Genomic DNA, 12,051 nt, shown 5'->3' with positions numbered 1-12,051 from the left:
ACAAATTTAACGTTAAAAAATCCCTCCAAAGAGGATAAAAAACCACAGGCAAAGATAATTTTACTATAATGGCAAAAGAACAAAGAGTACAAAAGATGGAGATAAAAACTAAACCTCGAAAACCCAAAAACAAAGAACCTCAAAGCATAAACACAAAATTCTCTAAATGTGTTATGAGTTCTAATATCTAATTGGTGTATTTTCTAATGTTGTAAAAAAGCCTATTTATAGGCTAAATTCATAGGTCAAATAATAATAAAATAATCTAAACTAATTAGTGTTTGATTGAAACAAATAAACAGAGTTTAACTAAAAGATTATTTCTCAAATTTGATTGAAAATAGGAGTCACATTTAACAAATCTCCACCTTGACTCATATTTCCACAACACCATCTTTGCCAAAGCCCTCCACGAGCTTATCTTGAACTATGCAGGGAATTAACTTAGTCGAATTTGTGCTTAGAAACTGGAAGACTTCTAACATTTGACTTGTACACTACCAAATCAAAACTAACCCGAGTCTGATTTTCACGAACACAGTGCCCTAACTTTTCAAAACCTGCATCCAAAAGAGAACCACTCTTCAATGAAACAGTCATACATTTTTCCCTCCTATGACCAAGTTGCCTCTACTCCAAATTAGTTGACTTCGACTCCATAACGGACAAGGGACGTCCGATTTCACCGATCACTGTAGAACCTTCCAGAATATAAAGACTATTGGTTCTTTTACCTTTTAATAAAATGAGAGCTCCACAAGATACTTTAATGCCGCTCGACTTGATGTCAATTCTACATCTTTTCAAGTCTAAAATACTCAATGAGATGAGATTCTTTCGTAAATCAAGTACATACCTAACATCTGAGAGTGTCATAATCATCCCATTGTGTATCCTAATTTTAACAGTACCAATACCAATTACCTTACTAGATGAATCGTTCCCATGCACATAAGTCCACCTTCAGCTGAACTGTATGTGGAGAACCATTCTCTATCGGAACACATGTGGAAATAACATCCCGAATCTAGGATCCACTCGGACATGAGCTTGAAATTATCGCTCCTTAACACTAATAAGAAATCATCACGTTTTCATCGGCCAAATTAGCACCAGCTACATCTTCCTCGTTACTCTCAGTAGCTCTTTTATTTCGCAATTTATAACAATCTGCTTTGACGTGACCTAACTTTTTATAAGATGTTCAAGGATGAACACACATTTTTTTTTCTTTGTTTTCTTTCTTCCACTCACGGCAAAGGGGGGGGCATGGATGAGACCATTTTTTTTTCATCACTCCTCCCTTTCATTATTTAATTACCATGCTCATTATTTTATTTTTCCTAACATACATCACTAACCTAACATGTTTGTGACATGTTTCCACCCATAGCATGGCCGGCCACTATGCTTTAATTTGGCTAATTTGACATGCAAGGACAATCACTCTCCCACATATATTAATAGGCCACTTGAACACTTGCCTAGCATATTTCTAAATTGTCTCACATAAGTCCCTACTAATAAATTTCACATACACTGACCAAATTAAAGTATGGAACTATCACACAAGCATTTACGCACATCATAAACACATAATATAATCTTTAATTATTTATAAGACTCGATTTCATGGTCCTGAAACCACTCTCCGACTAGGGTCAATTTAGGGCTGTCACAAGTTCCCTGCCTCCTTCTCTCTGTGTCCCTTTTTCTCTTCCTTTAGGGCGTATTTATAGGCTGTAGAATGCCTAAAAGCGCTCAAAATTAGCCTTTTTTGAATTGGACTCAACTTGGGCTCGACAGGGACACATCCATTTGTGATTACTTCAGGCTGTGGTCAAGCCTGTTAAATAGGCACGGGCGTGTGGTCTACCCGTGTGAGTCGTGCTTTGATTCTACCAAAATGACACAACCATGTGGTCTGCCCGTGTGAGGAAGTCTAGGCCGTGTTGATTTTGTACTTTGGCCCATTTTCTCAGTTTTTGGCTTGTTTCTCGTTCCTTTCGCTCTCTTTTGCTCACCTAAGTATAAAACATGAAATTAAGGCATTAGGAGCATCGAATTCAAAAATTCTAAAGAAAAATCATCCATAAAATGCGTTAAGCACGGCGTAAAAATATGTATAAATTACGGTTTATCAAATACCCCCACACTTAAGCATTTGCTTGTCCTCAAGCAAAATTCTCAACTCATAATCAAAATAAATTCTTCTCAACCTATAATTTCTATCGATAATATCTTAAAATAATCCATAGGTAATCATACATTAAAAATTCAACTAAAATAACATCAAAGTTTCAAACATTCCAAGTTGAGTATTTAATCATGCAAAACTTTAGCCATCTCTCATTATCTAAGTGGTTACTTCGATTCGAAAGCTCACGGAGTTTAACATCCTCACTAAAGATTCACTCAAATCACTCAAAGTGTTTAAGGACAATGTGAGTAGCACTCATCAGTCAATATGAAAAGTTATGACCATAGGTTTGCATGAAAATCACATCTCCACCACTATAATTTGAGATGATCCATCAATCAAAAGGTCTTTAGAGGGTTGTAACGTGGCTTTGGTTAGGGGGTGTGGTCACATGCTAAAAGAAATAGTTAGAATCGAGATTGAATTGAAAAATCACTTAACTAGAAAAAGATTTAATCATCACTTGCGTACAACAGAGCTTCTTCTCAGAATATGGAATTTAAATACTTAAGCTCAAAAACAAAAGATTACTACTAATGTGTATACACAATTTTTTTTAAGAACAAGTTAAATAACATAGACTAACTATTAAGAACAAGACATAGCTGAGTAACTGTTTCAATTCAAATCTCGACAAAAATAGGGATCAAATTTAATTTAGGGATTTCAACAATAATGGGTTAAGGCTTAATATTACGGGGTAATACAAAAAAATGGGTTGTTAGGCTCAAAGGGGTTCATTAGGGGTTAATTTTGGAGGTAGGCTTTTCATGGCATGAGTGGGTTAATCCTCAGTGCCTTAATCATTTTGACCTATCAAATCAAATGTTGTGGTCTTGACATGCATAATCAAGCAAGTTCTAGAATAACAGTTCAATACTGACGCACTCAAAGCAATAATAAAAGTGAGTATGAAAAAATTAATAGATGTTCAAAAGGCTCAAATATCTCACAAAAATTATGGCTTTTTGATGTTTAAAACTTGTGAATTCCAACTCAAAGTAATACCTAAACTTTGGGGAAACAACCTAAAATTTTAAATTCTTAAAAATCAACTTATCATGCTTGATTCTCTAATGTCTTAAAGTTTAAACAATCAATGTATAATGCCAATGTATTATTTCAAGATATATCAATAAAAATCATAAATCAATCAAAATTTATCCTAAATATGATATGAGAGCTTTTCAAGAGCACCAGGTCGTCAGTCAGGGATTTTTCTGATAATGAAATGAATACCTCCACACTTAAGATGTACATTATCGTCAATGTACAAAGATAGATATAAGAATATAGAAATATGATAGGGAGAGGAGTGAAACTTCCTGAGTGATGAGTGAATTTCCTTGAACTGGAGTTTTGGAGAATAATTGGCGTGAGGGTGGAGGAGGATACTCCGACGGTGGTAGAGGTTCATTAGTCCATAAGTCCTGCGCCAAAAGAATATTATATCTGAAGTTGGTTATGATCGTGGTCGTGCAGGACATGTCAGTCGTGGAGAACCTTTCCCAGTGGAGTTTCGAGTTCCTGAGTAATAGTGAGCTGTGGAGCTCTTTGTAACTGTGATAGAATTAGGAATCCTTTAGGAAATATATAAGGAAGGGTAAGTACTCAATAGGAATTAGCCAAAATTAAAAATTGTAAAATAATAATTATAAGTCTTAATAAAAATAAGGTGAAAGAAAGATAAAAAGTAGTCTTAAAATAAAATAAAAGTAAAAAATAAAATAATAAATAAATGTTTTTAAACATCTTCATCGCTAAATGGTTCGCAAGGTGGGGGTGGCGATGAGATGTGGAGGTGCTGACAAATCTGCTGTAGAGTAGCATCAATGTTGTCAAATCGTTGAAAACACTACTGCTCGAATCGAGTGAGGCGCTCAGAGATGTCAGCATATGAAGCCGCCGCATGAACTGGACGAAAGGGTGGTGGTGGCTGAGACGGTGGGTCTTCGTGTTGTGGGGGGACATCATCAGTAATGTCCTCGGGGGCCTCCTCCTCAGTAGATTGGGCGAGACGATATTGAGGTGGGTAGGTACCTCGGCATTCTTCGATCATCCTCATGCTAAGCATGCTCGAGATACCTTGTGGAGACATCTGGCCAATGAGGGTCAAGGATGATTCTTGGGTCGCGGTGCTAAGGAGCCTGAAGTGTCAAGCCAATCGCGTCACATAGGGACCAAAGGAGATGACCCCCTTCCTATTCCGCTCCATCTAGAGTTAAATGGCGAGGGAAATAAAATAGGCAAGGTAGATGACGTGCCCGTGCAACATACACCATAGAAAGTAGGCGTCGTGTGTATTGACGACGCCAGTGCTCTCTCGCCTTCCTATTATCGTGTGAGCCAAAATGGCGTGTAGGTACCTTAAAGATGGAGGGAGAGCCGATGCCTTGGATCGGCTAGGGTTGTAGGTGGCCGCGCCTGGTACTAGTGTATCCTAGCACCGTGAAGGAGAACGATGGATGTGGTGGTTGAGAGCATGTAATTCATTCTCCCCATTGAATTCCTCCATATATAAACCTACTGTAGTACCAAATTCTGGGTCGCTGAGCTGGTGGACTAATCCGTCTAGGCAAAGTGCCGAGATCATCGTAGTTCATCATTACGGTCTGAAGATGAAATGTAGAGCATAATTCCATCATGAGCTCGAAATACGCCGGCTTGATGATCCCAAAAAAAAGCTCCCAAGGGTCGGTGGTTAGGAGGGCCCAAATCGTATCAGCCAACTGAACTTGTTCTATTGTAGCCTAGTCGATGCAACGGCCCACAATTAAAGGTCGGGACCGGAGTATTTGGAACAGTTCTTCTTGTGGCCCGGTGGGGAGCCTCAGTAAAGGGTGACGAGCTTCCGCGGTTGGACCCAAAGAAGATGATGCTCCCTTCTTTTTCTTTGAAGCAGGGACAGCAGCCTTTTTACCACGTGAAGACAACATTCTATGCCTGCAATTGGAAACATTAATTCGTCTTGATGAGTAGACAGAGAAAATGCGATTAAATTCGAAGAGAAAAATCCATAAATATGTTCAGCCACAATTACTATGTTTAGCAAAAACAATAAGTTCAATGACCTAATTTTGTGGCATTAGCATGGTGATATAAGTAAAAATGGCAAAGAATGGAATGTATCATACTATGCGAATGAACATAAATGTCAACACAAGAGGCATGAATATTTCAACTATCCTAACTATGAATATGCACTTCTAACTAATCAAGTGGAGTAGAGAAATCATGTAATGAATAAGAATTTGAACAAGAAAAAGATGATAACTTGTTCTATAAATGACATTTGAGTGATAGAAAGATGAAAATAATATGAAAAATATAGATTACTATGATAAATAACATTATAAATTAGTGAACTAAAAGAGAAAGAGTAAACAAAAGCTAAATGAGAGAGATTGGGTGTCGAAAATGCAGTTGGAAGTGGCGTACGGGCGTGGTAGGGAGGGCGTGTGGACTTGTAGCGGCTAGGGTTAGGGTTTTTTTGGGTGAAGAAGACAATGAATAGTGCAGCCTATTTATAGATTTTGGGGCACACGGCCAGGGAACACGCCCTTTTTCCTCAATTTTTGCTCGTGTGACTCGCGAATTTTTAATGTGGTACGCCTGACTTTTAGTCTGCGCCCGTGTTCCTTGGGCTTGTGGGTGCACACGGCCGTGTTGCATGATCGTGCCTGGCTTTATTCACTTTTCCCACGCCCGTGTATGTAGGCCCACGCCCGTGTTCGTTTAACATGTTCGATCATGGGTTCTAGACACGGGCATGTCACTCGCCCGTGTTGTTTTGGCAGGTTCAGCCACGGCCATGTCGCACGACCATGGTGATTTATCGTAGTCTGTGTTGGGGAAATCTTTCCCCTGTTTTCAAACGACCCTAAGCACGCCCGTGTGTTTGGCCGTGTCTATGTGGAAAAACCTGTATTGAAGATCTCTGTTAGTAAGTTAGGTGTTAAATACTAAAATTTAAAGAGATTAATATTGTTAGTGCTCGGGTTGCCTCTCGAGAAGTGCTTATTTATAGTTTAAGCTCGACTTACCTCTCCATTGAATGGTCATAGTGGTCCGAGGAGTTTATACTCCTCATTCCTGTTATCATTCTCATCAAAATAAGGGTTTAGACAGATGTTGTTTACCTTAAAAATGCTGAACTTGGGATTACTTACCTCGACTGTACCGAATGGGAAAATGCTAAGTACCGTAAGAGAGATTTCTTCGTTTGGTGTGGTAGTGACAATGTGAGGATTTGCGGCATCTAATAAGACTTTATCTCGAGCCTTAAGTTGACGTGGGAAGGTGTTAAGCTCTTTCTGGCGTAGTTTTGGTTTATCATGTGTTCTCGGTTTATGTGTCCGCCATTCATCTAGCTCCTTGATTTGTAGCCTTCGATCTTCATGAATAGATCCTCTGCTATTGCTTGAGAATGACTCATATGCTTCCTTCAGACTCATTTCCTGCAAAGTAGGTTGTACCATATTGTTAGTTTTAGTAGAATGGTTCAGACGATCACTTTCAATTTCTGATGTGGCACCAGAATTGGGAGCTTGAAGGGTGATTCTTTCGTCTCCCACACGGAGTGTGAGCTCACCTGTGCCAACATCAATAATCGTTTTAGCAGTTGCTAAAAAGGGCTGTCCCAAAATCAAAGAAGTGACAGGTAACACGATGTAGGTAATATGATACAACAATTTGTTCAGTTTGATGGTTTGCAGGACGAGGATTCGAACACTCACTTGGTAAATTTCCTGGAATTCCGCGATACATTTAAAATTAGTGGCATTTCTGATGATGCCATTCGTCTTGGGTTATTCTCTTTTTTTATTGAGAAACAAAGCTAAACAGTGGTTGAACTCGTTACCACGAGGGTCAATCACTACTTGGGAACAAATGACCGAAAAATTTCTATTAAAATATTTTTCGCTGGCTAAAACGGCTAAATTACGTAATGATATCTCTTCATTTGTGCAGATGGACTTAGAAACTCTTTATGATGCATGGGAGAGATACAAGGACTTACTAAGAAGGTGCCCTCATCATGGGTTACTGCTTGGGCTACAGGTTCAAACATTCCATAATGGCCTGAATCCTTCGACTCGACAAATGGTTGACGCAGCTACTGGCGGAACCATAAACAGTAAAACACTTGAAAATGCTTATGAGTTTATTGAAGAGATGTCACTTAATAACTATCAGTGGCAAGTCACGAGGACTAATCCAACTAAAACAATAGGCGTTTATAACGTCGATTCGGTTACTATACTGTCAAACTAGGTAGAACTTCTAAATAAAAAGATTGATGGTTTACTTGGTTCTACTCAGGTACATCCAGTAATGAGGTGCGAGACGAATGGAGGAGGAGCATGCACAGAGTATCAACCCTTCAACTCTAGCATCGAGGAGGAACAAGTTCAATATATGGGTAACAATAACTCTAGATCCCAAAATAACCCATATAGTAACACTTATAATGCAGGTTGGAGGAACCATCCCAATTTCTTGTGGGGCGATCAAGGAAATCAAAGACCACAACATCCTCCGGGTTTTGAAAAACCACCCTATCAACAGGAAAAGAAACCGAACCTCGAAGAGATCCTGTCTAAATTTATCTCGGTGTCAGAAACTTGTTTCCAGAACATCAAGACAACACTTAAAAATCAACAAGTGTCGATCCAAGGGCTCGAAACTCAGATAAGCTAGCTGTCCAAACTAATTTCAGAAAAAACACTAGGAAGTTTACCTAGTAACACCAAATCCAAAGAGCATGTAATAGCAGTTACACTAAGGAGTGGGAAAGTGTTAGCGGAATCTAAAAAGCAGTTAACACAAGAAGCCGTGATAAGCGAAAGGGGGAAGAAAAACCCAAAAATAGTGACAAACCAGTGTCGAAGGAATATAAACCACCAGTTCCATACCCAGCAAAATTGAAAAACGACCGCATTGATGTATAATTTGGTAAGTTTCTTGAACTTTTTAAGCAATTACATAACAACTTACCTTTTGTTGAGGCCATCTCGCAGATGCTTACATACGCAAAATTTTTGAAGGAGTTTTTAACAAATAAAAGGAAGTTCGAGGACTTATCTATAGTTGAACTCAACGAAGAGCTCTCAGCCATACTCCAAAACAAACTGCAGACCAAACTGAAAGATCCAGGAAGTTTTACTATCCCTTGCTTAATTGGTAGTCTGAATGTTGAGAAAGCACTAGCTGATTTAGGCGCTAGCATTAATTTTATGCCATATACAATGTTCAAACAACTTGGTCTTGAGGAACCTAAACCCACTAGGATGAGTATTCAATTAGCTGATAGATCTGTTAAATATCCTAGGGGCATTATAGAAGACGTACTTGTGAAAATAGATAAATTCATATTTCCTGTTGACTTTGTTGTGCTTGACATGGAAGAAGATGTGGAAGTGCCCTTAATTTTAGGGCGCCCATTTTTAGCCACTGCTAGGGCTGTAATCGATGTGGGTGACGGTAAATTGGTACTTAGAGTAGGTGACGAGGAGATTATCTTTAAAATTTATGATGCTATGAGGTTTTCTAGGGAACATGATGATTCATGTTATTTTATTGACTCTATTGATCATACTACTCAAGACTCTTTTCAGGAAATTATACAGAAAGACACGATGGAACTGTATGTAGATCAAGAAGAGGAGACAGATGATGAACCTAATGAGCATTCTTCAAGACAAGTAGAATATGAGGGCATTAAGATAAACGATGAACTTAAACAAAAACCCTCTATTGAAGAGCCTCCCAAACTGGAACTTAAACAATTACCAAACCACTTGGAATACGCATTCCTTGGAAATAATTCTACATTACCAATTATTATTGCTTCTAACTTGCAACCCAAGGAGAAAGAGGAATTAATTCAAGTATTAAAAGAATATAAAAAGGCCATAGCTTGGAGAATTTCTAACATTAAAGGAATCAACCCTTCTTTTTGCACCCACAAAATTTTGATGGAAGATCAATACAAACCGTGTGTGCAAGCTCAAAGACAACTGAACCCCAACATGAAGGAAGTTGTTAAAGCTGAGGTAATTCAACTTCTAGATGCTGGAATTATTTATCCTATTTCTAATAGTTCTTGGGTAAGTCTAGTGCAGGTTGTCCCTAAGAAAGGAGGCATGACAGTTGTGACCAACGAGAAGAATGAATTAATCCCAACAAGGACAGTCACAGGATGGAGAGTTTGCATTGACTACAGGAAACTGAATGATGCCATAAGAAAAGATCACTTCCCCTTGCCATTCATTGACCAAAAGTTGGAAAGATTATCCGGGCACATGTACTGCTGCTTTTTAAATGGACTCTCGGGCTACTTCCAAATCCCAATAGCTCCTGAAGATCAAGAAAAGACGACATTCACATGCCCATATGGTACGTTCACTTATCGTAGAATGCCTTTTGGATTATGTAATGCTCCCGCCACTTTTCAATGCTGTATGATGGCCATCTTTGACGAACTCGTAGAAGATATCGTGGAAGTATTTATGGATAATTTCTCGGTATTCGGTAACTCTTTCCATCTCTGCCTTAAAAATTTAAAACGAGTTCTAATAAGATGTGAGGAAACGAACCTTGTGCTTAACTAGGAGAAATGTCACTTCATGGTTCAAGAAGGAATTGTATTAGGGCATATAATATCTAATAAAGGGATTGAAGTGGATAAATCTAAAATAGAAACAATCGAAAAATTACCCCTTCCTAGTTCGGTTAAGGCTATTAGAAGCTTTTTAGGACATGCTGGTTTTTATAGAAGATTTATTAAGGATTTTTCTAAAATAGCTAAGCCTTTGACTAGATTGCTAGAAAAAGATATACCTTTTAATTTCAATCAGGAGTGTTTAGAAGCATTTAATACTTTAAAGGATAAATTAACTAATGCTCCAATCATAATTGCACCTGATTGGAACTTACCATTTGACTTAATGTGTGATGCGAGTGATTTTGCAGTAGGTGCAGTATTGGGACAGCGAAGAGACAAGCATTTTCAACCTATCTATTATGCTAGCAAAACTTTGACAGCTGCATAAGAGAATTATACTACTATGGAAAAAGAATTGCTAGCTGTGGTTTTTACATTTGATAAATTTCGATCATATCTCATATTGTCTAAAGTTGTTATTTACACTGACCATTCCGCCCTTCACTACCTTTTAACTAAAACTGATGCAAAAATTTGACTCATTCGATGGATTCTCCTATTGCAGGAATTTGACTTGGAAATTCAGGATAAGAAAGGAGCTGAAAATCTCGCGGCTAATCATCTGTCCAGGCTTGAGAACTCTAATACCAAAGAACCAGATGAAGTTGAAATAAATGATTCGTTTCCTGAAGAACAATTTTTCATTATATCTGACTCCGAGGTACCTTGGTTTGCAGACAACACAAATTTTTTAGCCGCTAACATTATCCCAAAAGGGTTAACACACCAGCAAAAGAAGCGATTCTTTAATGATGTGAAAAGCTACTTTTGGGACGACCCTTTTCTTTTTCACAGATGTGTAGATAAAGTTATTAGAAGATGCGTTACAAGATCAGAAACATCAAAAATACTGGAACATTGCCACTCAAGGCCAATTAGAGGACACTATAGTGGAACTAAGATCGCACATAAAATACTTGAATTAGGTTTTTACTGGCCCTCATTATTCAAAGACGCTAACAGGTACGTTACTTCATGTGACAAATGCCAACGGACAAGTAACATATCTAAGCGCGATGAAATGCCTCAAACTATATGCTTTCATGTGAAATATTTGACGTTTGGTGTATCGATTTCATGGGCCCATTCCACAGTTCATTTGGGAATAAATACATCTTAGTAGTAGTTGATTATATGTCCAAATGGGTGGAAGCCCAAGCTCTACCTACTAATGATGCTAGAGTGGTAGTACGTTTCCTTAAGAAACTCTTCTCGAACTAATGGACAAGTTGAAGTGGCAAACCGAGAAATCAAACGGATCCTTGAAAAAATGGTAGAGTCAAACAGAAAAGATTGGGCAATGAAAGTAGAGGATGACTTATGGGCTTACAGAACTGCTTTTAAGACCCCCATAGGGACATCACCTTACAAACTTGTTTATGGAAAAAGTTGTCATCTACCATTCGAACTAGAGCATAAAGCTTTTTAGGCTATTAAATTTTTAAACCTTGATCCCGAACTTGCAGGAAAAAACAGGTTGATGCAGCTGAACGAACTTGATGAGTGGCGAGCCAATGCATACGAAAGCTCATGCCTATATAATGAAGCGACAAAGCAGTGCCATGACACTCGTTTAAAGCAACGAAAATAATTTGAAGTTGGAGATCTTGTCCTCCTATACAACTCAAGACTCAAATTGTTTCCTGGGAAACTTAAATCACGATGGTCAGGACCTTTCGTAATTCAATCTGTTCTTCCATATGGCACAATAGAGGACACAATACTTTCAAAGAAAATGGACATCGTCTCAAACTTTATAACAGTGAGAGTTTTAAAGACGATGGAGAGGAGCTACGACTCCATAAACTGCCCTGAATAAACCAACAAGGTAACAGTCTAGCTTAGACTATAAACAAGCACTTCTCGGGAGGCAACCGAGTACTAACAGTTTTAAATTATTTAAATTTCAATTTTTAAACATCTAGGTCACTAACAGAGTCTTTGAAGCAACGGTTCCCAGCTCCACACAGCCGATCACACGGTCGTGCTTAAGGCCGTATGACCACCACGGATGAAAACAGGTCTGTGCGATACGACTGTGCGAAAATAGGGTAAAATTTATCTTTCCCAACACGGGATGTGATAAGTGGCCACAGGCGTGCGACCTGGCTGTGATCAAATCTGC

At 38.5% G+C, this 12,051-nt stretch overlaps 1 non-coding gene across 1 annotated transcript; it reads right to left on the bottom strand.

The window, feature by feature from the left end:
- Positions 1–7,138: 7,138 nt before the first annotated feature.
- LOC121228383 (small nucleolar RNA R71) lies at positions 7,139–7,245 on the bottom strand. Its single transcript, XR_005925959.1, has one exon. It is a non-coding gene; the product is annotated as a small nucleolar RNA R71 (small nucleolar RNA).
- Between the last annotated feature and the right edge of the window lie 4,806 nt (positions 7,246–12,051).

Source organism: Gossypium hirsutum, chromosome A04 (assembly GCF_007990345.1).
Source record: "Gossypium hirsutum isolate 1008001.06 chromosome A04, Gossypium_hirsutum_v2.1, whole genome shotgun sequence".
Lineage (NCBI taxonomy): Eukaryota > Viridiplantae > Streptophyta > Magnoliopsida > Malvales > Malvaceae > Gossypium > Gossypium hirsutum.
The sequence above is the reverse complement of the archived record's forward strand: the minus strand, read 5'-3'. Positions and strand labels throughout refer to the sequence as shown.